General features: G+C 46.4%; 1 long non-coding RNA gene across 1 annotated transcript in view; it reads left to right on the top strand.

The window, feature by feature from the left end:
- The window catches only part of LOC136793048 (uncharacterized), a 47,917-nt gene extending 22,766 nt beyond the window's left edge, over positions 1-25,151 (top strand). The window contains exons 2-3 of the long non-coding RNA XR_010837789.1: positions 14,099-14,209; positions 25,070-25,151. This is a non-coding gene — a long non-coding RNA (uncharacterized lncRNA). The remainder of the gene's footprint in view (positions 1-14,098; positions 14,210-25,069) is intronic.
- Positions 25,152-25,940: the final 789 nt, after the last annotated feature.

The raw sequence follows: 25,940 nt of genomic DNA, 5'->3' as shown, positions 1-25,940 counted from the left end.
TGTGCATCTGGGAGCAAGGGATGGAGGGAAAAGGCATTTTCAGAGGGTTGCTTATGAGTTAGGTTCTCTTTGGTTTTCGGAAGACAAAAGAAAAGATCCCAGTTTCTTCCTTTTTAGTTTTTCTTGACTGCTGGGCCAGGCTTCTTTGAAATGAGATTTCCTGCAATACTGTGCCGCGTGGGACCCCAGTATGTGTGTGTGTGTATCCGTGTGTGTGTCTAAGTGTGTCTGTGCATGTGTGTGTGTGTGTGTGTGTGTGTGTGTGTGTGTGTATTGATCTAGGCAATAAATTCAGACTGGGGTCAGTCTGGACCCACACTGCTGAGATTCACAGCGCGACACTGGCTCTTGCACCCGTGTCCTCACAGAGGTGCTTAGCCCTGCTGTGACTCAGTCTACTCATCGGTAAAATGGGAATCGTCACAGTACCTGCCCCGTGGGATTGCTGTGAGGATGCATCAGGGAATACATGGTAGTACCAGGCACAGAGCAAGCACCCAACAAGGTAAAGGTCAGGCATGAGCACGTGCCCATCGGTCAGCGACTCTGGGCCACAGACCCCTGTCTTCTCCAGCACTCTGTCCCTTTAGGGACCGGGTCCCCTGTTTGCTGGGGACTCGGGGGCTTCCTAGGACCCAAGGCTCTTTGATTTAAAACTGAGACAGACCCGGGCCCACAGGAGCAAGTTGGCCTCCCTGTGGATCATCGCCCACCCTGAGTCCCAATCCCATCAAGGTCTGTGTACAGCAAACCCTTGAGTCCCAGTGAGCCAAGAAATGGCCTGACTCCGGGGATGATTATTTAACTCTTCCTGGGCTCTTGTTGCACCAGTGTGCCCGGCCCAACCCGTTGCCTCATGCCTTTGCAGAAACAGGCATGGTTAGGACTAGGGGAGGTTGGGAAGGGAAGAGAGGTGGGGTGGGGGGCCTGGGGACACACACGGGGTGACTCAGCACTGAGTCTGGGGGCTTTGTCATGACAGGCTTACCTTTCCCTGAACACCCAGGCCCCAGTGATACACCCCGCCCCCGTGCTGTGAGTCAGGCTCAGGTGGGGCGAGGCGTTCCTGCTTGGGCCCTCCTGACACCTTCCCAGTAGGAGAGGGGCAGCGGCCAGGACAGCTGGCCAGGTCCTGGGAGAGGCTGCACCCTGCCCCTGCTCCCAGTTGGTCACCCTGCGGAGAGGCCTGAGCTCTATCACTAGGACAGAGAGCCTTTGCAGTTTCTAATGAGTTGCGAGCAAAGGGGGCTGCCCTCCACGCACCGCTTTCGGGGGTAACCTCCCAATTTCAGTTATTTCCCAGCCAAAATTCTTCTAAGTGAAAGTGTGATTGGGAAGCTTCCAGGCTCAGCTCCCTGGGGCGATAAAGAAATTATATCTTTGGAATGACTTTTATCACTGCCACCATTTCCCCAAGCACCCACTGTACGCCAAGCTCTTTGTAGTCTCTGTATCAGCCAACCCTTGAAATAGCCCTGGGAGATATTTAGTATTAACTACACCTAATATTTATATTATTAGTACATGATGGATCTAAGACTTTGGGAAGTTCTAGAACATGGGCCAAGTCACAGGGCTGTGCCTGGTGAATCCTGGCCTCTTAGTGCCTTCCACACCCGCTCCGCCCCCAACCGGGCCTCTCTCAGCCCCACCCTGCCCTCAGCATACACTTAACAGATCCTGTGTCCTGGGTTTTACCCAGAAAAAAGGGGGAGAGCTGGATAAGAAATGAGATTCAGAGGCAGTATGAGAAGAAAGGAACCTAAAAGTGCAAATAATACTTTTAAAAAACTGTTCATGAACTCATAGTCTTTTCCCCCTTGTTTCTGTCTCTGGTGTTTTATTTTTGTTTTCTTATGTTGATTTCTTCATAAAGAAATCAACCATAAAGAAATCAATCATAAATTTATTTGAAGATTGATCTTCAAATAGAGATCGTCTTCCATTTAAATATCCATTTACTTCTTAGTGCCTTTCAGGCTAACAGGTGCTGTGAAGGGGTCCTTACAGGTTCCTTGGATGTGTTCCTACATCTCTTTGCAATTCTGTCAATTCATTGTTTTAACTATACAGTGTTTGAAATAGTCCACATGGTTCTTCTTGACAAAAAAGCCAATCTGAATAGTACTGTAGTGCAATTTGAAATTTGCTAAGAGACTAAATCTTAAAAGTTCTCATCACAAGGAAAATAAGATGTTTTGGTAACTATGTGTGGTGATGGATGTTAACTAGACTTATCGTGGTGATTGTTTCGCAATGTATACAAATGTCAATCGTTATGTCGTACACCCAAAACTGAGATAATGTTCTATGTCAATTTTACCTCAATTAAAAAAAACCTGGTTGTGGTACTGGCTTACAAAATATGCTCTCTAAGGTCTGAAATGCCTTATACTATCTCCCTGTCTCCCCTTCTCTTTCAGGTCTCTTTGCTCACTGTTTCTGGAACTTTCCAGAACTGTCTGGTGTCGTGCCTTTCCCTCTGACAGGGTGTCCCTGGACCCTTCTTCACCTGCCATCTCTTTCTCATCCCTCCCACCTTACTTCCAGGGTCACCTCCCTCAGTAGCCTTCCCTGAATCCCCTTGACCCTAGCTGTAGCTGTCCCAGCACTTTGCAGCAACTCACACATGGTTCTCGGCATGCATATCTTTACAGGAAAGGTAAATTAGAATTATCTGGGATTTTGATACAACATGAGATTCCTAGGGCCCATCACCAGACATTTTGATTCCATAAATCCAGTCTGGGGCTGAGGATCTTTATTTTTAACACATGCTCTGGGAGATTCTGATTCAGAGGCTTCTCGGGCCTCTGTGAATTATTGGAATTATTTATTTCTATCTCTGTTGTCTGACGACTTGCACCTACCCAGCCCTCAAAGGTCAAGAGCTCTCAGGAACAAGAACAACTTATTTTAATTCCTGAGGTCCTGGCATTTGGCCCAAGTACCGGGATATAACAGACACTCAATAAATGTGGTGACTGAATCCGTTTAGTCATTTTGTCTATAATTATTTATTAAGCACCTGCTGTGTGCACAACTTTGTTCTAGGCACTGGGGAGAAGCAGCAGAAAGCAAAAGAAATAAAAATCCCGGGCTTCCCTGGTGGCGCAGTGGTTGAGAGTCCGCCTGCCGATGCAGGAGGCGCGGGTTCGTGCCCCGGTCCGGGAAGATCCCACGTGCCGCGGAGCGGCTGGGCCCGTGAGCCACGGCCGCTGAGCCTGCGCATCCGGAGCCTGTCCTCCGCAACGGGAGGGGCCACAGCGGTGAGGGGCCCGCGTACCGCAAAATAAATAAATAAATAAATAAATAAATAAATAATAAAAATCCCTGCCCTTCAGAAACAGAGACACAGATACAGAGAACAAACATATGGACACCAAGGCGGGGAAGTGGTGGGGGCGAACGGCGGTGGTGGTGTGATATTGACATGTATACACTAATATGTATAAAATAGATAACTAGTAAGACCCTGCTGTATAAAAAAATAAAATAAAATAAAACTCAAAAAAAAAAAAAATCCCTGCCCTTATGGGTGAAGCAATGGATGCATGAATTAGGAAGACTAGATTCTGAGTTTCTGAGTTTTAACAATCCTGCGTGGGGACTGCGGTCTGCCCGTCTTGAGGCATCTTCCTGGATACCATAATGTCAGACCTCAGGATAAATAAGTAATACAAGACAATGATTGTTCCTGCTGCTTTTTCTAGCCCGACGGAAGCTGAAGGTCAGAGAGGTTGGGACTGGCTGCAAGTGACAAGGTCACTCACCTACGGAGTCTGCATTCAAGACCGGCCTTTTCTGTTTCCAGCACTGGCTCCTCGCTCATCTCCCCCGGGTGCATGCCAGCCGTGGCGTTTCCGCAGCGCTCATCCGCCTGGCACAGGTGACCTTGCTTGGCAAAGCCAGCAGACATGAGTCTGGGGCTCTCAGGAGCTGAGCGAACGGGTTACGTGGGACCGCACCGTCACTGGGAAAGTCGCCTGTGGAGCCACCTGGGCACCGCGGTCACTGAGCCAGCGAGGTGAGGGCGCATTGACACGACGCTGCTTCCCGAGAGGAAGCGTGTCGTTGTTCTTCGTGCTTCCACGGGGAGGATTTAGAGCAGAAGAGGCTGAAACGGCTTCGTGTTGGCACAAAAAATCCGAGATTAATGGTAAACCTTGAAAATAGAGACTCCTCTGATTTGGCCTTTTCCATCGACAAGGCCCAATAATGCAGAGGAAACTATTAACATACAAATAGACACCCTTCCCATTAAAACAGCGGCAGCCGGTTCTGGAGCAGACCTCTTCATGCAGGAAGCAATTATGATGGGAAACCGAGTCCGATGCAGGCCCATTTGCAGCAAGCTTGGAAAATCAAAATGTAGCCGCTCGTAACCGCGTAGCTAACCCTGCTGTGGCTGGGGAGGTGGGGGGGGGGGGGGCGCACGGCCAGGGATTCTTTATCATTATTTCCCTTTCAAAGAATTCAACGCTTTAAGCTCCAGGTCTCGCTGACTTGCAACCTCAGCTCAGAGGGTGCGCAGTGCATACACATATATTAACACACAGGAAAAAGAAAAAAGGCAGCCCACGCATAAATAAATAGGTTTCTTGGTCAGATTTCCAGAGGTTACTAGGGTCGCTTAGCTGAGATGGCACTCAAAGGGAGAGTTCCTAAATAGGGAGACATCTCCTTGGAGTGTCTACACCCTCCGAAAGTCCGTTGCTTCAGCCCTGGGCCTTCCATCGTTGTAACACAGCCAGAACCTCAGAGGCATAGTTGAGTCCAGAGATGAGAGCTGAGACCTAACGCAGTCGGAAGCTCCAGGTGAGGACAAAGTCGTTCTGGAAAATGTGAATGTTTTCTTCCAAGTGGCTGTGGAAAAGGTAGCAGACAGGGATGCTAAAATGAGGAAATACACCTACCACACTGACACCCTCGTGAAAGAAGTGCAAGAGGTTGGTGACATGGCGCGGGATGCCGAGCCAGGAGCACTGCTGTGCCCGCTCGTATCACCAGGCCGTTCTTCTGTGACCGTGTACTTTTCTCTCATTGATGGAAAGTTTCTGTCCTCTGTGCTGGGTGTCCAGTGCTCTACAATCTCTAACTACCTTTCAAGAGGAAGACCAACTCTTCTCATTTGACCTAAGACACCCCACAGGCGTAGGCCCCGCCCTCATCTCTAGCAGAGCCTGATGCCCATTTCACCGCGTCTCTGTGCCCCAGTTAAATTGGCCGCAGTTAATGTTCCACAGGCCTGCCCTGCTCCTCATTCTCTGGGCCTTTGCACATGCCTTTCTCTCTGCCTGGAATGCTGTCTGCCACCACCTCCTCCCTTCCTGCCTCTCACACAAGCACACGTAGTTAAATGCCGGCTACGTGCGCTCATGACATCTGGTTCCTTACCTTCAGCGCCTGTGTCTAAAATTAAGTACTTACTTGGGGTAATTATTTGATACACGGTAGTGACCACCCCCCCCCCCAAAGCTCTAAGATTCATTTGATCACGGAGTATGCATCACCAGAACCTAAGACAATGCTTGCTCTAAGGATGGATTCAGCTGAGACCATCAACTATTGGACTACTATGACCTTTTTCAATGGATAGACTGATTAATACAGGGCAGAACTGGAATATAAGACCTGCGGCCTTTCTATGTCATCACGTTGGCTCCCTGTAGCTACGTAGCAGCATATGGACTTTTTCTTTTTTCCCACTGATAGTTAATTTTGAAATAAGAGATATTCAGGCACCAAAAAACATGTATTTTGAGCAGTCAAGGAAAAGATAATGTACTTAGTTTCTATTTTATCTGTCATCACTCTAAACCTAGGGAGAAAGGGAGCGTACACCCCTTAGCTGTATCTAGAAGGATAAAATCTGGACATGTTTTTCTGCAAAGCAGCATCGTTAACTCCAGCTATCACCATTTAAGCCTATAAACAATAAGTTGAAATTTCCTTTACTTCTGTTTCGTGTTAGGTTTCCAGAGGTCATCAGCCATTACGTGCTTCCTGTTCCTCCCCAGGACCAGGGTATAGAACACAGAAGGTCCAGGCATGTGACTTTCTTTGATGATAGTGCCCAGCTACTGAGGGTTCCGGTGGATTCAGCCATTGAAACCAGGTCATCCTGGGTCACTCTTTACTTTTAGGCCAGACCTTGCAAGTAGGGTCCAATTCTGCGATGAAGGAAAAGTTTAGAGCTACCTCATTCATGTATTCATTCATCACTGAGTCAGTCAGTCATTAGACGAACATCCTTTGATAATGTATTGGGCTAGGACAAACATCTCCCCATTATGGAGCTCATTTTCTAATGGAAGGAGCAGGCAACCAACACATGAGCAGCTAAATACAGTCAGGGATGTGGTGTGATGAAGGAATAAACAGGATGATGAAATAGCCATAGTGATAAGATTCACAGTAGAAAGTACCACAGAGTAAAGAATTATTTCTTTCTTCCCTCCCTCCTTCCTTCCTCCCTTCCTTCTTTCCTTTCTTCCTTCCTGTCTTCTCTTCTCCTTTCCTTTCCTTTCCTTTCCTTTCCTTTCCTTTCCTTTCCTTTCTTTTCTTTCCTTTCCTTTCCTTTAACTGGTTTTGCCAGTTGGGGTGTTGGGTCTATTCCCTTTACACTGTCTGTCTGTGCTACTTACCCCAGGCTAATCCAGTCCAGTTGTGCAAACAAATGAGACCTCATTCCCAGGCCCTGCCTTCAAAGAGCCTGCAGCCCGGAAGGAACAGATACGCCTCTAACCAACTGTGATAACGCTGAGGAGAGCCAGGGGCACTAGGTGCTACACTGTGGTTTTAGAAAGAAATGAGTGGTTCAGAGGAGAGGGGAATTAGCCCCATGTCTGGAGGGGGAATCAGCCCCATGTCAAAGATGGCAGGACCCGAGGTTGGTCTCCCTTTTTCCAAATCCAGTTCTGTGTAATCCCCGTTGTCAGATCTTGAAGAAACACATGGGGATTACGCTTCAGCTCACGGGGCTGGACAGACTCTTAAGGCGTTTGCCACAGAAGGAGTACGTGACAAAACAGCACCCAGAAAAGCTCTGATTGTATGGCATCTGAATTCCATAGTTTGGTACACCCAGTCTCTTCCACCCGTAAAAATACCTCTAGAGCCCCCAAGCATGAAAGTCATGTTCTTCTCCCTCAAAAGGGTACCATCCAACAAAGACTTGCAGTCATTGGTGAATTTTCGGGATCCAAAATATTCTACAGCTCAGTCAATATGCCCTCCCAAGAGAATGTCTCTAGCTCACAAAGATATAGAGAATTTTTAATCAGTTAGTAACAGACACTGGAAAGAAAAGTAAACAAGGTTATGTTTTTTATCAACTATTGGGACTTTTACGTATAAAATAAACTTAACTTTTTGTATTTGCAAGAGAGCATATATGGGATAAGATTGGAATCATCCTGGTCTTCAAGTCAGGAAAATCTCATTGTCCCCAATCCCTGAACATTTCATCTATCCCTTGTGTAAAATACTTAATATACATCGTCTTATATAATTTTTAACTGTGTCTGGAATTTAGAGTCTGGAATTCAGAAAGAGTTCTGTGCATGTTTGGATGGATATCAATGGGTGGATGGATGGATGGATGGGTGGATAGATAGATAGATGGATAGAAGTTACCGCATTTAGACTAAAGAGTGGAGAGCAGCTAGCTGACTTGGCACAATGGGATAGAATGAGATCATAAATATATTTCAGTCTATCCCACCTTTGGTAGTTTTGAAAGCATGTTCATAAATGCTTTAATACTCCTTCTTTCAAGCAATAGAGCCTAGTCCTCCCTTGCATGTGGACAGAAGTTAGTGATTCCGTTTTAATTAATAGAATGAAACAGAAGTGATGGTGGGTGTCTTCTGAGACTGGGTCATAAAGGGCACTGTGGCTTTTGTCTTGATCCCTCTCTTGAGTAGCTTGCTGTAGAGGAAGCCAGCTGCCATGTTGTGAGGATGTTCAAGCAGCCCTGTGTAGAGACTCTCGTGGTGAGGAACTCGGGCCTCCTGCCAACGGGCATGTGAGTGAGCTGTCTTGGAAGCAGATTCCCCAGCCCTTGCCAAGCCTTCAGACGACAGCAGCTCCAGCCCACAGCTTGACTGCGACCTACTGAGAGATCTGAGCGAGAAGCAGCCAGCTAGGCTAGTCTCAGATTCCTTACCCTCAGAAACTTTGTGAGATAAAACGTTTGCTCTTTCCATCTGGTTCATTGGGGGTAATTTGTTATTCAGCAGGAGATTACTAATACACCACCCCAGTCCTGCGATCTGCTACTGCCAAGCTAGGCCCCTGATGATGCATTGTTTGTTATTGGAATAAACCAGATTATAGAATGTACCTAAAGTCAGCCATAGCTCTTTTCTATTTCTCCAACCATAGTGTGATTTTTGTCAGAATTAGAGATTCAATCTGTACAGAATTCTTTTCCCCTCCTCATTTATTTGCTTTTTTATAGAATAACAAGGCTAATTGCATGGATTTGAAGTTAAACAAATCTGGGTTCACTTCCTTTCTTTGCTATTTATTATATAGGGAACTGTTGGAACTGTATCTATCTCTTGGAGATCAGATGTTTCACAGTGAAACAGGGAGGGTAGTAGTACTTAACTGCGTAGACTTGTACAATCCAGGGGCACCAGGGTTTTATCAGGATCCACTTAGATACTGTATGTAAAACATTTAGCATAGTAGCCATTAAGGATTCAAGTAATAGTAACTATTATCTTTAATAATTATTATCCAAAATCCCTCACATGACCAAATTGAAAAGTTCTCTAATTCCAAAGAATTGTCCTTCCTGAACTTAATTCTGGGAGACAATATGTGGTGATAGCTGAGTGTTTTGAAAATGTGGTTCATGGACTTCCTGCATCAGAATGACCTGAAGTGTTTATTAGAAATGAGGACTCTTAAAACCAATTTCAGGACCTTAAGTTAGTATCTTGTGGATGGGAGTAAAACAGAGGGAAAGAATGGGAATCTGCATTTTTTAACCAGCTCCCCCAGCTTGATTCTAGTGTTCAGGAAAGTTCTAGAGTCACTGTTGTAGAGGGAATAAGAGTCATCTCAGAACTAGAGGACCTGTGGTGCAGGTCTGACCTGTGACGTTTACTAGCCAAAGTGCGTTAACCCTTGTAATGCCCAGTTTCTCGTCTGTGAAAAGGAAACACTGATCTGCCTTCTCTACCTTCCAGAGCAATTGTAAAGATCAGCTGAGATAATAAAAACATTCTCTGACTTCTATCTAGTGGATATACAGTTTACAAAGTGATTATAGCCACCTTATCTCATTGAAACTTTGGATGGTCCCATGAAGTCAGTTTTCCTCCCTGTTGATGGAGACAGACGCTAAGTCGAGGTTACATGGCTTGTCTAGTAGGTTGCAGAGTTAGTGCACAAACCCAGGTCTGGACCACAAATCCACAACTGAAGTAAAATCAAGGCTCCATGTCAGTGTGCTATTTATGAGCATCACTTTAGCTAAGACTGCCACCTTGGTTACGGTTCTGAAACTAGAGAAGAGGAACCTCATAAGAAAGTGTCTACATTCTAAATGCCCAGGTTATAATTACATGCAAAGAGTAGTAATTATTTGAGAACAAAAGCTGTGAGGTCATGGAGGTACACTTCCTTAGCCATGGCATTAGAGTCTGTGTCAGTCTTGCTGTGTCAAATATTTCTAACTCATGCACCACTAAATTCACTCATCTTAAATTATAAGCCTGATTAACTTCATTCATTTGATTTTTCTGGGTCATGGTTTTGTTTCTTCTACCTAGATTTGTGCAAGAGAAAGATAGTTGGAAAATCATTTTTGTTCCTTACATGCCCTATGAGTAAAAGAAAAGGCTTCCATTGAATGATTTATAGTTCTCTTAATAAAATTAAGCATCTGCTGTGTATACTCTGTGAAATGGCTGGATGGGTTTTCACCGAATTTGGAGGGTATGTCTGGGATGGTCCAACTTAGAATATAGGGTGTGCTGTGTATAATGAATAGATCTTTGGGTGTCAGAGATGGGTACCCTTCCTAAAGACATCACACATCCTCCAGAGTAGCTGAACAAGAAGAAGCCTCAGGCTTCCCTGGTGGCGCAGTGGTTAAGAATATGCCTGCCAGTGCAAGGGACACAGGTTCAAGCCCTGACCCAGGAAGATCCCACATGCCGCGGAGCAACTAAGCCCATGCGCCACAACTACTGAGCCCACGTGCCACAACTACTGAAGCCTGCGCGCCTAGAGCCCATGCTCCTCAACAAGAGAAGCCACTGCAATGAGAAGCCCACGCACCACAACAAATAGTAGCCCCCACTCGCCGCAACTAGAGAAAGCCCACGCACAGCAATGAAGACCCAACACAGCCAAAAATAAATAAATAAATAATAATTATTTTTTTTAATAAAAGCAAGAAGCAGCCTCTGTGGCCAGGAAAGACAAGCCATACGTATTAGATCATTGGGCAGGGGAAAAAAAGTGCTTTCAAATCTGAGCCAAAATCTGACGTCACAAGGTCGGACACTGAACTGTCAATGCTGATTTGGGATGTGGTTGACACTGAACTGTCAATACTGATTTGAGATGTGGTCGATTTTCATATAACCCCAAGCTGAGAGCTTGAGGACAAGGTCAGTACTTAACCACAGTGTTTTATGTTGGGTTCCCCCAAGAGTAGAACTGGATACAAGGATTTGAGTGCAGGTGGTTTATTTGGGAAATGGTCTCAGATAGACTGGTAAGGAAATGGGCAAGTTTGACAGGGGACACAGGAAAGCCAAAATAGGGTTCATGAGGCCTCCATCCAGCTGGAGGCCTCGAGTAGAACTCACTTCAGAGTTATCCCACCCAGGGGCAAGGAAGCCGGTGGGTATTTATCCTCCAACTTCAATCCATCATGGCTGTTTCCAGGGTGTTAAGACCCTGGCCCTTCTGACCTGCCCTGAAGTGTCCAGAAAAGGCCCTCAGGCAGGGAATCAGGGATGCGTACAGCTAAAAGCCCTCAGCTTGACTGACCACTTCCAGAGTTTCCTGTAACCCAGAGGGCTGTGTCATGGGTGAGTTTGTCTGTGATAATGATGACACTACATTGGTAATGTAACAATACCCACCTACTGAGTGCCTCTCATATGGTGGTTGCCATAGTGGGTCCCTTATGTACCTCTTTCAACCCACACGTGCCCAGTTTCGAAGGCATTAGGATTCACGTTTCCCATGAGGAAGGGAAGAGTCCGAAAGCTTCGGTTACTGGCCTAAGTTCACTCGGTTGGCAAAGGAAAGCCAGAATCTGAACCCAGGCCTTTGCTATAGAACATACCCTCTCCACAGAGCAGGTAGTAAATACATATTTGTTTAGTGGGCAAATTGAATATACATAAAGAGTTCCTTTTAACTTTTGGCACTTCAAGGTGGTGTTTTTGTTGACTCCTATCTGTCTTGAGTATTTTCCGAAATCCACCCCTTAACCTGTTCCTCTCACCTCTAGGCAACGCTGATGTGTGTTATATAAGAAAATATGGATACTTCTATTTATTTATTTATTTTTTGTGGTACGCGTGCTTCTCACTGCTGTGGTCTCTCCCGTTGCGGAGCACAGGCTCCGGACGCGCAGGCTCAGCGGCCACGGCTCACGGGCCCAGCCGCTCCGCGGCACGTGGGATCTTCCCGGACCGGGGCACGAGCCTGCGTCCCCTGCATCGGCAGGCGGACTCTCAACCACTGCGCCACCAGGGAAGCGCATGGATAGTTTTTAGTCCTAGATAAATATGATGTACATTTTGTGTGTATATAAAGCCTCAGAAAGTTCACACTGGACATGGGGGCAGGTCAAAGGGACTCTGACACCCTATCATTGACTCATGGCAGAAAGAAATGGTTTCCCTCTCTCCCTACCTCACTCCCTTTCTTCAAGTAACAGAACGGGCACAGTGTACCTTCATGCAACATATACTTATGATCTGGACTGGTTCACAACCAATATTATCAAAGTTTAAGAAAATGTGTTGGGCTTCCAACAAAGTTTGGACTATGCAGATGTTGGTGGGATAGAAAGTATGAGATAAGCTGTTTCCTGCCACAGGAAGCTTTTGCTACTCACCCTAGGTTCATGACTGATAGAAAGAAAAGTTAAAAAAAAAAAATTAAATAGATAGATAGATAGCATTTGGTCAGAGGAAGAGGATTCTCCAGAGGGATTCAGGTTTTAGTCTCTAAAAGTTTCAGCCACCAGCATGCAGGGTTCATCTACTTGAAGGCATAAAATGTTAGATTTTGGGATAGTTAAGATTTGCCATGCAGTAAACTGTATAACAACTTATTTGCTTATCTCCTCCCCTACCCGCTACCCAAGCTCCAAGGGGGCAACCAAAGCCATTTTTTTTCAAATGGATCAATGTCTGAAATATTGGCTTCTATTTCTGAAGAACTCACTTTTGAGCTTGTTTGTCCAACTCTGTGGTTCAAATTAATTTCACCCTTCAGGGATTTGTAGGCATGTTGACAGATTCAATGAAAAAACTGGAGTTTTATTGGAAAGGGTGTTAGTCGGGGAAACAAAGGGCTCGGGGGATAGTTTGGTAATGGGCTATGGAGACTTTCTTCTTAGGTCACTGGCTCAAATCTAGAACCTGCTTGGCAGTGATTGAAAATCATTACCACTTGACAGCTGCCTGACAGGTGGCCAGTAACATGTTGGTACCCTGCCCCTGCACCCCTTTCTAGCCAGAATAATCACATGACAGGAGGGATAGCACAGATTACATGAAAACACGGGGGCTGAAGTAACAGCTTTCTTTCTCAACCTCTTGTCACTTAGTGGGTTAAATATTTTTATCAAGTTAACAGATTATGGCCCACCAAAGGATTTCCATGCTTACGTCTTAACCGTGGTGAAACCTGATTAAAAGCAAGGGAAAAATAATGAAACACAATGAGCAATGATCTGTGAAAAAGTAGCTGCTCCATTGATCAGCTGCGAATAGCTGAGCTAGACCATCTATCTACACGTTTACATCAAAAAGACCAAAACATCATAAAAGGCCAGAACTGGCATCAGGAAAACAAGCAGGGACAAACCCCAAATGGAGGTTGGCTGCAGGAAGAAATTTGGCAGATTTCCATCTGAAGGGCCCTTAAGAGACATGCAAGGCAAAGATCCACATAAGACTCATGATGGGCCGGTTGGCGCCATGTTAATTTCAGCATGGCCATTCTCAGCTGGAACCCAGTCACCAGATCACATCTCTGCAGGAGTCCATCCTTAATGCAGGCTGGGCCCAGATAATGAGAACTTGATTCTTAGTGGGGGAATTGCCTTCTTTCAATGGGCTTAAGCCAAAACCTTTAAAATTATTTTAACGTCAGTTTTCTTTTTAATGGGACATGTAAATACTAGGAAAATTATAGCATTAAAAGGGTTGCTTTGGACTTTCTTTTTTTTATTTTATTTTTTTTTTTTTTGCGGTATGCGGGCCTCTCACTGACGCGCAGGCCTAGCGACCATGGCTCACGGGCTTAGTTGCTCCGCGGCATGTGGGATCTTCCCGGACCAGGGCACGAACCCGTGTCTCCTACATCGGCAGGCGGATTCTCAACCACTGCGCCACCAGGGAAGCCCCAGGACTTTCTTTTTGTAACTGCCTTTTAGAGGGTAGAACTTTTAATTCATTCCGAAAATTTCCCACTGATACGAGGAACCTGATGCAAGCTTCACATTCTGAGACAAGTTCCTCATATTTTCCCCTAGAAAAACCCTCAAGACACTCACTAGTTTGAGCTCAACACGTGTTCATCCCCCATAGGCAAAAAGCCACGGGATTTCCAGAGAGGTGGCAAGATTTATCCACTGCTCTTGACCAAAGGAAAGAGTGTGCTACAACCATGTAAGAGTTAAATGCATTAAGTCCTGTGTGATTAATTTGCAAACAGTACCACAAGCTGTGCATCTAAATGAGTATCACACCCTTCAAAGTACACCTGTAGGAGACTGGTGGTTTGAAATGTGAGTTACCGCCTTACGTTTGGCTGCAACGATATCATGGACAACTCCCCAAATCTGAGTAGTTACGACTACAGGCTTTCATTCTCTTGCCGCCAGGTCTGCATGTTGGCTGTGGCTTAGCTGGCCTTGACCATTATAGGACCCAGGCTGCAGCAGCAACACCTGGAGACTGTTCTTCCCATCACGGAGGGCAGGAGCTCAAGAAAGGTGAGTAGAAACACGCAGAACCTCTTACAGCCTCGGCGTGAACTGGGACGTGATTGGATCTGATCACGTTCTATTTATTGGGTGAAAGTGATCAGGGGATGCTGGGTCGGGGGCGAGGGGACATTTGTTGATCATGAATACAATCGACTGTGGTCACATAACTTAAAACCACAAAACTTACAAAACTGTAAGTTTTGTAGTCATATTCTTTTATTGACTTAGTGCATGTTTACAGAGCATCTGCTCACTACAGGAACTCGTTACTGTATCGAGGTGAGCCCGGTACATTCCTTAAATCATGTCATCCTCTCAACAAAACTCCGAGGGAGCTACTTGTTCTCATTTTACAGATAAGCCCACGGTAGCCTGGTGCGGCAAAGTACCGTGCCTCGGCCCTAACGCTAGGAAGTCAGAGAACCAGCACTGGAGCTCCAGTGCCCTCTCCCTGAGCCTGTACTCCTCGGCAGCCCCTGGCCCTGTGCCCAGGACTGGGGCCAAGAGGAGAGAGCAGCAGGTCCCCAAGTGCAGATCCACAGTTGGCTGGAACTGTTACATGAAGAGAGAGAATTCTCTTTCGGAAATGAGTTGAGGACGTTCTGGAAAGTGAGGTGGTTGATGAAGTTTGCTAATCCCACTTGAGGTCTGAAGTGAGACGGGACTCTAAGTTAACGGGGCTGACTTTATGTGCGTTGTAACCTGGTTTAGGAGGCGGTTCTGAAGTGTATTCCCGCTTCACCCTCATCTGCCTGCAGTTGAGGCTGGGGATGCCTCTACAACTGTGGCTCCTGCATTATTAAGTCGAGAGAGAGACATAGAAGTATATACTGTGCCAGCAGAGTGAGTACAGAGGGACTCCGTGTGCTTGGTAACTTTTAAACACTTAGTAGATACTATACCAGGTACAGGAAATTAAAAACAAAACCAGAGGTGGTACCTCCCCTCATGGAACTTACGGTCTAGAGGACAAGACAGACTTTCGTTAGACACATTCATGGATATATAATTACAAAATGGGACACTTTTTTATTTTTTTCATTTGAAAGAAAGGGACAAAGTTCCATGAGAGGATAGGACAGAGGTGAGGAAGACTTCCACAGGAAGTGATGGGAATTTAAAGCAGAGAGCCGGATAGAGGCTAAATGTGTGTGTGTCTGTGTGAGTGTGTGTCTGTGTGTGTGTGTGTCTGTGTGTGTCTATGTGTGTGTGTGTGAGTGGAATGAGAGATGGGAAGTGTTCTAGACTGAAGAAGAAGTGTGTGCCCAGACCCTGGGATGGGATGAAAGAAGTAACAGTCCAGCAGGACTTCTTTAAAGGGCTGGCGCCTTGAGTTCCCTCTTGGCTGGCATGCAGCTGCCTCTGAAAGGGGCCAGTGGCCTAAAACTCCCCCTCATCTACAGCCAAGTTCAAAGAGAACAGATGTCACCTCTAGTAAGATCTTCCTCAGAGCCTGCTGCAGTCCCTATCTTGCAAAGAGCAGCATTGTTCAGCTATGAGAAATCAACTTCCCACTGCCTCAGAGAGCCCTGAGGTATACCTGAGGACTGGAGCCTGCACAGGTTGGAAGCTGCAGTAACAGAAGCACAGTTTGCCATCCGCTGGGGGGGATCAGTCCCTCACTTAGGGAATTCAGCACATGTTTACGGAGTATTCACAATATTCCAGAAGCATAGCAGAGAGATAAGACAGAGACAACCCTTCTATTAGAGAGTGCATGGTCTACAAGAGAAAACACACCCACAGGCGTGCAACTGTAAATAATAGACTAGGATAATGCTTCAGAGTCCTGGCCAGCACGGGTGGAGAGGGTCCTCACTCAGATTCTGGATGTCAGGGAAAGCTTCTTGGAAGCGTTGAGGGTTGAGAAAACTGTTGGCCGATTAATAGGAGTCCACCACCCAAAGAAGGGCCATCAGTAGCTCCATTAGAGGGAGCAGTAAGTGCAAAATCATGGGTGTGTACAAAATACGACAATTCCACAATGTATTGAGCTACAAGGAGCATTCAGCCTTTTGAGTCGGTATCCCACCTGGAAGAAGGCCTTTGATTCAGCCTCCTCTCTGCTTCATCTGCAGCGATACTGCTTCCTGGTTTTTTTCCCCAGCGTTACTGAGAGATAATTGACATATAAGATTATACTGTGTACACAGTGCTGATTTGATACCTCTATATATTTCAAAATGTTTACCTCGATAAGGTTAGTTAACTAACATCTCCTCTCCTCACATAATTACCATTTTGTTGTCCTTGCTGTTACGGTGAGACTGTATAGTTAACCTGAGTTATCTCACCGTAATTAGATTCCCAGAATTTATTCACCTTATAACTGAAACTCTGTGGCCTTTGACCGACATGCTTCCGTTTCCTTCTCCTCACAGCCTCCGCCAGGCAACCACACTTCTACTCTGTTTCTGTGAGTTTTATATTTTTAGATTCCACATATAAGAGAGATCATACAGTACTTGTCTTCCTCTGTCTGACTTATTAGTCGGATGCACCTGTGCTTTCTGCTTCCAGACTCGTCTTATATGGCCTCCCTCGAGTGCCATGAGACGTCCTGACAGAACTTGTGTCTGGATCGTGGGTGGCTTTGGCTTTGGGGCTGCAGGCGTGGTCCGTGTGGGAGTTATTGACACAAGTACTGGGAGGTTTGGGGGGCTGCAGTGCTGCTGAGCTCTGGAGGACATTTCCACGGCACACAGCTCCAAGAGAGGTGACAGGACGGGTGCTAGGAATCCTTTCCCCAACGCTCAGTTCAAAGCCATTGGCTCTAGCACTCGTCGGGGAGTCACCTTTCCCCCCTTTGGTATTCATGGGGGGATTTTCCTCATTGTATCTCTGTTGTATTGTTTTATATACATATAGAGCCTGTCCTGCTAGACTGGGCAATTCGTAGAGGGCTCTGTCTGGTTGATTTGGGGCATAGTGTCAGGTAGTGTGTATAGGCAGAGCTTTGAAGCTCTTGAATTTCTACCACCTCCCTGCAGGCAGGTAATCGTACACTCTGAGCCCCCATTCCTTCCTGCAAAATGTCATTTAGTCTCTTTCTGTAAGAAAGGCCTTTGGGATTTTGATAGGGCTTGCATTGACTCTGTAGATCACTTTGGGTAGTATGGGCATTTTTTTTTTTTTTTTTTTTTTTTTGCGGTACGCGGGCCTCCCACTGTCGTGGCCTCTCCCGTTGCGGAGCACAAGCTCCAGACGCGCAGGCTCAGCGGCCATGGCTCACGGGCCCAGCCGCTCCGCGGCACGTGGGATCTTCCCGGACCGGGGCACGAACCCGCGTCCCCTGCATCGGCAGGCGGACTCCCAACCACTGCGCCACCAGGGAAGCCCCAGTATGGGCATTTTAACAGTATTGTCTTTCAATCCATGAACAAGAACTGTCTTTCCATTTGCTTCCATCTTCTTTAATTCCTTCCCTCGATACTTTACAGTTTTCAGTGTATGTCTTCACTTCCTTAGTTCAGTTTATTCCTAAGTATTTTATTCTTTATGATGCTCTTTGAAATTGAGATTGTTTTCATCATTTCCTTATCAGGTAGTTTGTAATTAGTGTATAGAAACACAACTGATCTTTCAGTGGTGACTTTGTATTCTACAGCTTTACTGAATTTATTAGGTCTAACAGTTTTTTGTGGAGTCTTTAGGGTTTTGAAAAAACAGGTCTAAAATTCACATGGCACCATAGTAATTCCCCCAAATTATTCCACACATTTAATAAAATATGAATTTAAAAAATCTAAAGAGCTTACCACCAAAGTTGACAAAATTATTCTAAAATTTATTGGGAAAACTAAAGTGCTGAGGAAGCATTTTAAATCAAGTGGAAAGGATGGATAACTCAATAAAAGGCACTGGAATATTGACATCCAAATGGGGAGGGAGACTAATTCAGATCTCCGTTTCACGCAATATTCAATAATGAATTTCAGTTGGATTAAATATCTTAATTTGAAATGCAAAATTTAACATGCCCTTTGCAAAGTAGGAGACTAACTTTACAACCTTGGAGTGGGAAAAGATTTCCCTTTTTTAAAATGCTAGAATTTTATCTCTACAATTTTTTACCAAAATTTTTGGAAAAGACCGAAATTATTCCTAGTCCTAAAAACAAAGTTTTCTCAAATCTGAGGAGAGTCATTTTCTAGGTGTTTGTTTTTTAGAAGTCAAAATTGGACTGTGAATTGCTGAGTCGTCTTTTTTTTTTTTTTTTTTTTTCCCATGATGAAATGTAGCTGTGGCATTTACTATTAGAAATATCTTACTGGAATCGGGGCTCTGTAGATAGTTTAAGTTAACTAGGAAACGGCGGTTAGGAAGGCTTTTTGTGACACTCTGTTTTCACCCATTCTGGTTATTTTTTAGAGGTGCTTCAGTGAGCCAGCTATGAAGGGGTGCCTTCTTGGGTTGGGAGGCTATAGGTCTATCTTACCCTGATGTTTCAAGCCTACTGTGCCCTGCCCATAAAAGTAGGAATAGAGTGATAAGTGAACAACCAATAAGAACCATGACAGATCAATGTTTGAAAATAAAATACATAATTAAAACTACTGACCCACCAAAAGGTACAACTGGATACAGAAAATGTGCATGTACAGGGAAAAGGTTTCTTTTTTTTTCATTTTTTAAAATTGAGGTAGAGTTGATTTATAATATCCTGTTAGTTTCAAGTGTACAGCACAGTGGTTCAGTTATACATATGTCTCTGTATATCTATTCTTTTTTCAGATTCTGGGAAAAGATTTCCTAAACAAGATGTACAAAGTAAAATCCTTAAATTAAATATTTAAAATCTAAGGCTTTTCAACAAAATGTTAATTTAGAAATCCACATGTTAAGAGAAATATTATTTTTATATTACATCTAAATATATAAATAATTCTGGCATATTAATAAATAAAAGCTATCCAACCCATTGCAGGGTGGAGGGAATGGCCAAATGATAAAGAAAATTCAAAGAGAAAACCCAAGCGTTTGACAAAAATGTGCCCATCATTTCCCTTGTTGACTTACAATACCTTTTTGATTGTTTACCAAACGCGGGCATCTGTCTCTAGACTCTCTTCTGTTTCTTTGGTCCACCATATAAAGTCGTTTCTGCCACTTTATCGTGATATTTTGCTTTATCACTAAGTCTGTGCTTTCTAGTAGGGTAGTCATTATCACATGTTGCTATTTAAAGTTAAATTAAAATTCCATTCCTTGGTCATACTAGCCACATTTCAAGTGCTCAGTAGGCGTAAGTGGCTAGTGGCTGCCATATTGAATAGCGTACGTGTAGACTATTTCCATGATTACAGAATGTTCTACTGGACGTTGCTGCTTAAACTTATACATTTATAAGCTTTAGTGTCATTATAACAGGGCGAGTCTCCTTTCATTCTTCCTCATCGTTAAAATTGCTTTGGCTCTCACTTTTCCAAATACATTTTAGAGAAAGTAATCAGGGAAATGTAAATTAAGAAAACAATGATATACCACTCCATAGCAACCACAGTGAATGCATTACATGGATCAAAATGGTACGTCTGAACACAATGGGAGCACAAGAGAGGAGCAAGTTGAAAAAGGAATGTGTGTGTGTGTGTGTCTGTGTGTGCCTGTGTATAGGTGTAATGCTATGACACGATTCAGGCAAATTTTAAAAACACCCCCCCCAAAACTATTCTAGTTATTGTATATGGATCATAATTACAGCTAATCTTTATTAGCATTTATATTTTCTGGGCTCTCTTCCAGGCATTTTAAATCTATTAACATTTGACTATTGCACCCAAGATTAGTTTACGATCATCTTCCTTGTTTGACTGAGGCACAGAAAAGTTAAGCAATTTGCCCCAGCTTACCCAGCTAGTTGGTGCAGAGCTGGAGCTCATGGCCAGGCTGTCTGGCTTCCAAGTCTGCATTCAAAACCATGGTGCTGTCCTGGAATCAGACCAAATGACACTCACCAGACATGTGCGGGACCGTTTCCAAAGAGGGAGAAAATAGAAATGGGCTGTAGGGCTTTACCTTCTGTATAATGTGTTAGAGAGAGAGGTGGCGGGGGAGAGAGATAGAGAGAGAGGAGAATGGGAGATCTGAAGGAAAGAAAGGAGAAAATATTAATATCAGTCCAATTAGCTTAGTGGGTACATGGGTGTCATCATTTTCTGTTTACGTTTTTAATTAATAAAGTAAAAAATAATGGGTATATTGTTAGATGAACTATGTCTCCGAGGACTTGCTTATGATCTGAGATCTGCTAACTAGACTTCTCTGTTGTTAAGAGTCATCCCTTGTGTTTTGTAGAGCAAGACATGAGAGGTGAAGGATTTTTGAGGGCCCCTTGCAAGGGATGCAGAGCCAGGTGACAGGAGACACAGCTGGGGGAGATTCTTGGGGCACACAAAGGGAGGGGGCAGCTGCTGCAGAAAGCTGGAGCAACGATGGTGAAAGAGGATCTCCCAGAATCCTCTGGTGCTTGATGGAACCCCCTCTTCCATTTTCCCAGGAAAGCTTCAGAAGAAAACTACATTTTCCAAATCTTTAGCTGTCAGATTAATATTTTCTTTTGGCACATGGGGAAGGGGTGAGACTGGCCTCAGAGAGACCACAGCCCAGGCATGTACAGTGATGCTCGGGTTACAGACACAAAGCATCCCTTCCTGGCACCCAGAAGGCCTTGACCGTGGCAGTCAGTGTTACTAGCTAGCATCACTTCCCGTGGAGGCCTCTTCTCACCTGGTGCTTTCTGCCCTCCCATAAATCCAGGGCCCCAGCCTCACGACCATGTCACCGCGCTCCAGCGGCAGAGCTCCCTGCCCCGGCGTCCCCGTCCAAGGGGCTCTCAAGGCTGTCTCGCTGATACTAGTTCACGTGTGGGGCTTTTTGCACAATTGCCGTCGTGGGAGCAGACGGGTACGAGTGGCAAGATGGGGCCGACACGGGCAGGTCTGGGGCAGCGTAACAGTGTGACTGTTAGACACCTGCCAAGCGAGCAGGAGGAGGGGAGCCGGGTCCATCCAGCGGAGCGCAGGGAAGAGCGCAGGGGAAGGAGGCATCTGGAGGGACGTCTTCCCTCGATCCTGTTTCTGCAGCTGCTCTGCAGGGAAAATGAGCTGCAACTGCCCCTGCCCACCAAGCCGCCTCCACTGCCAATGTATGGCTTCTTTCCTGCAAGCTCATCAGTAATTATGGACCAGCAGGTTCTTAAGACGCAAACTCCCTGAAAGGCACAGGCTAGCTCTGGCTCTGCCGCGGCCCCTCCTCGGACCCAGAAGGAGGTTTTCAGATTCTGGGCATGTGGCTGGCCTGCGCCTGCCGCCAAGCCAACGGCAGCCGTGTGCTGCTCTGCACAGTGCGGGCACGGAGCGGTCGGGCTGTTTCCACAAGTGCCAGCACACTTGCTTCCAAGCCAGAAAACTCCAGAGGAGAGTGCTAAAATGCTGGGGTTTAGGGTATTTTGCAGCTGAATTAAGGCCTGTGAGCCCCGCTGGCGAATGCACCAGGCGAAAGCTTCCCCACTACACATGGGCAGGGCTCTTGGGCTAGCTGAGAGGTAAAGGTACCCATCGCAGTTCATTGCTGCAGCTTTGGCCACTTGCTACCAGACCCCTTTGCACCCACGCCCTGAGGCCTGCCTGGTAGTTTGGATTCATGGAAGAGGCAGGATAGACTAGCAGTAAAGAACGGCGTCTGGGGGCAGACAGGACCAGTTAGCTCCCATCTTTGCTGCAAGTCCTTGGTGGTTGTTTTCTGAGCTTCCTTCTTTTTATCAGAGTGGAACCCTTACCTGCTTTGAAGATTTCTAAAATTAGAACTAAAAATGTACTCAAGTGGCTAGCTTCCCTTATTGAGCCTATTGGACAACGACATGTTATTTTCCCATTTCTCAAAATATTCTGCATATTATAACGTCAGTCATGGATTGTTAACATGGGTTTGTTTTAAATATATTTACTATTAATGAATTGTCATAGATATGCACATATGTGTGTTTTTTAAATCTTCTCTGTCTCAAAACTAAATATTAAACAAATGAATGCTGTATAGCTCATTTATTTGTTTTATTTGTTTACTAGTTCTATAGAATATAGTAGAATATAGATGTGTGTACACACACACATATGGCGCTACATTTGTGTGTCTGTATGAAACTTAGCACTGTGGCGTAACGAATGAGAACGGAGCTCTGAGTAGGCAGACCCGAGTCCTACCATTTGCTCGGACGCATCTTAACTTTGTGACCTTAAGCAAGTTAATTAACCTTTCTGAACTCGCTTTTGCTTCTCTGGGGGGACCTTATGCAGAATGCTTCTAAGGGCTTCATCTCTGGACCCAGATTATCTGGGTCTGACTCGCAGGTCCCCGAGCTACTCATCTCGGTGTGCCTCAGTTTTCCCAGCTACAAAATGGGAAGCAGACTAGTCCCCACCTCGTAGTGATGCTGTGAGGATTAAACAAGCTATAACAGAAAGTCAGGGAATATCAAGAGCTTAAAGGACCACCCGAAACCGAGTTATTAAGATGACTATAAAATGGGAATCATAATAAGATCCACCGTAGAGGGTTGCGATGAGCGAAGTGGAGATAACGAGCGTGAAGCATGCAGCTCCGAGCTTGACACCCAAAGCGCTGCGTTGAAATGGCAGTTGTGGTTCCTGCCATTTTGCTTCAGGCTGGGCTGCACACTCCCGGTGCCTGAGATCCATGGAGTCTCTGCAGCACCAGGATCCAGGAATACGATTGCTGGGGAGACGGAGGGTGGGAAATGGGGATGCTGTTACCCGGACTCTGCTGCAGACAGAAGCCGCCGAGGCTGCACATCCCACACTGCAGGAGGCCCAGCTCCCGTTGTACCCAGGCCGGGACCATTTTGCTGAGGCACCTCTAGCTGCCAAGTGTTGTTCTAACCAGAGCTCTTTGATCCGCTGCCAGTCCTTGGGCAATGGAGGCGAGGTGTGCTGGGACCCAGGCTAGGCCCTGGGGTGAGGGCCTGCCCATCCCAACAGCTGTGCCAGCGCAGGGCGGGGGGAATGTCCCAGGAGGGTGGGGCTGGACTGGGTGCCTGAGCCTCACAGCCAGGACAGTAGAAGACACATCACAGCCACTGAGGGGCTCCCTGTGCAGCCTCTCAGCCTCCTCTCGGCGCAGGCTCCAGCCACGGGAGCTGGGGGCACACTTGGCGCGATTGGGAACCACTCATACCACCTTACAGTACAGAGAATAAAGGAGGGCAGAGGAGAAAAACGAGAGAGACCAAGAGATGTGGGAAGAGAGGAAGGGAGAGGAGAGAGAGAAAAGGAAACGGCCACTGTGCAAGTGTGGTCTTGGGAGCCAGTGTCAGGGCCTCTTCAATCCAGGGGCCTCCCTCTGAATGGGCCCCACGGGGCAGATTGTGGGAAAGACCCATTAGGAGCAGATCCTTCCAGAAAGGCCCAGGGTGGCAGCACTTTCCATCACATAAAGCCTTCCCCCAGGAAACACCTGGTTTTCATCCTCAGTGCCAACGTTCGCAGCCTCCAAGTCCCCCATCTGTCCCTGTGCAGGGAGGGAGATCGACACTGTTTCCCCCCGGGGCCACTTGTGTCTCCTTGGCCTGTTCTAAGTATCCAAAAGGGATAGTGCCAGATACATCCAGGGTCCAAGCCTCTTGCAGGGCTCCCCCTCTGCCGAGAACAGCTAACCGTGGGAATGCATGCCCAGAACACAGAGGAGAGGAAAGGCGTTGGGACGTACTTAAGTCCAAAAAGTGCATGTTGTTTATCTGAAATTCAAATTTAACTGGGCTTTTTGTACTTTTATTGGCTAAATCTGACCACCCCTGACAGGCAGCTCCGACCTGACTTCAGTGGCTGTTTCAAACTCCTGCCCCCATAACGTGTATCCCAGGAAGGTCACCAGCTTGGGAGGGCTGGAGCCTGACCATCCTGCCAAACAGCTGGGTGATTCTATCCTTGGTGAGAAAGGGACAAAAGAGAAAATTGGTCTCTTGGTTAACTTGATGCTAGATCAGGCATTCACTGAGGGCCAAGTGTATCTATCTTAGTTAGGGTCTGTAGTAGCCATTCACCTGTGTCATTTCACTTAAGACTGATGACCATGTAAGGAGCAGGATTTGTATTTCTGTTTCTCTCCGGGCACATTCCCTCTGCACCAGTGCGGAAGCTGAGCCTGCCTGAGATCCAGCCCAGGGCCCTGGGCACAGGCTGCTGGGCTGAACTTGTCCACAGCTGACATCGACTTCACCGGGGGATTTTAGTTCTGATCTTCTCTCTCTCTCAATACCTTTACATTGTCCCCGTTTCCAAAATGAGCACCCAATGTGCCTGCTCTTCCAGGTGAGTCAGAATCCGAAGGCAAACATGGTAGGTGATAAGGGAGAAAACCTTAGTCCAAGAGGCTCAGGTGGAAAAAGTGTGGGTTGGTGACACCCAGCCCTGAGTCAGAATCCCAGCTCTTGCATCGCCTGCGTGACTGCACAAGTTACATGAGACTGTTTGAGCTTCAGTTTCATTTGCTAAATAATTGGGATAATAATACACACAGCACTGGGTAGTTAGGATTTAATGAGAGAAGGCATGAGAAGCAAGTACCCATCAACTGAGCTATTATCTCCCTGAAATGATGGCTGGAGAAGAATAAAAGGGATCTAAAGTAAAGACGTGTAGTAGATGCTTCATAAACAGTAATTACGACTATTGTTACTAACCCCCTTTGGGATGGGTTACTCGTTTCCCAAAAGCCACTCAAAAATCCTGTTCCTATGGCAGAGAACTGGATAAATGATTCCTTTGATAAACTAGCTTTTCGTCTGCGGGAAGTGGGTTGCTGATCCTATCCAGGTTAAAATGACTGAAAATCAATTTGATTTGACAGCCGCTGAAGAAACAAAATGCATGTACAAACCGATGAGCAGCAGAGCCCATCGGCGCTGACGCAAAGCGGGACCACAGAGAGGGCTGCTGTCTACGATCCAGCCGCTTGCTTCCTGTTGGGGCCGCCAGCCTGGCCACCCATCGACAGCAGGTAAGATCGGAGGCCCCGCTGACGCCGCCGCTCCCCACCCCGGGGCCTGCAAGGTGCGCACCGGAACCCGGGTGACCCACACCCCAAACTGCAAACTCAAGAGCGTTCTCTGCTGCCTTGCAGCACGGTTAGCTACCACTAAAAAGGCAGAACCACCGGGATCCGAGAGCTGGGCTGCTCGTCAGATCAAGGAAGGCAACAGGTCATTTCATCCACCTACCTCTTGCCAAAGAACAGAGGGCTTCAGTCCCCGCCCCCTCCCTGCCTCACGCACCGGCCCCCAAACCCCTATTCCCAGCTCCCCATGCTGTTCCTTTGTTCCCATCAGATCCAACTGCCCAACTCTTGAAATAACACATCCTCTGAGGCCATTAGGCCCATTGCAGGCCACCTTGCGTGACTCGGGGAAGGCCCTCAGCCTCCTCGAGCTTCACTTGCTATGGTGGTCAAGTGCGGACTAAATCGGCATTAGCACTTCCTGCTAAGAACCAAGGGGCGCGGGAAAGCAAAAAGGCTTCGTCGGCTGGGTGGGCTTCCAGACGGGGGTTTCCGGGTATCCGCCATGCCCTAGAACACTGGGAATGTTCCCCGGGTAAAAGTGGAGACGTTACTCGTTGAACTCCTCCCTCCCGCCGTTTTTCCATGCGTCCTGCATTTCTTCCATTTGCTACAGCGGAGGGTGGGATTGTCACTGGGTCAACGCCACTGGAGACTATTCTCC

This window comes from Kogia breviceps, chromosome 18, assembly GCF_026419965.1.
Source record: "Kogia breviceps isolate mKogBre1 chromosome 18, mKogBre1 haplotype 1, whole genome shotgun sequence".
Classification (NCBI taxonomy): Eukaryota; Metazoa; Chordata; class Mammalia; order Artiodactyla; family Physeteridae; genus Kogia; species Kogia breviceps.
The sequence above is the reverse complement of the archived record's forward strand: the minus strand, read 5'-3'. Positions and strand labels throughout refer to the sequence as shown.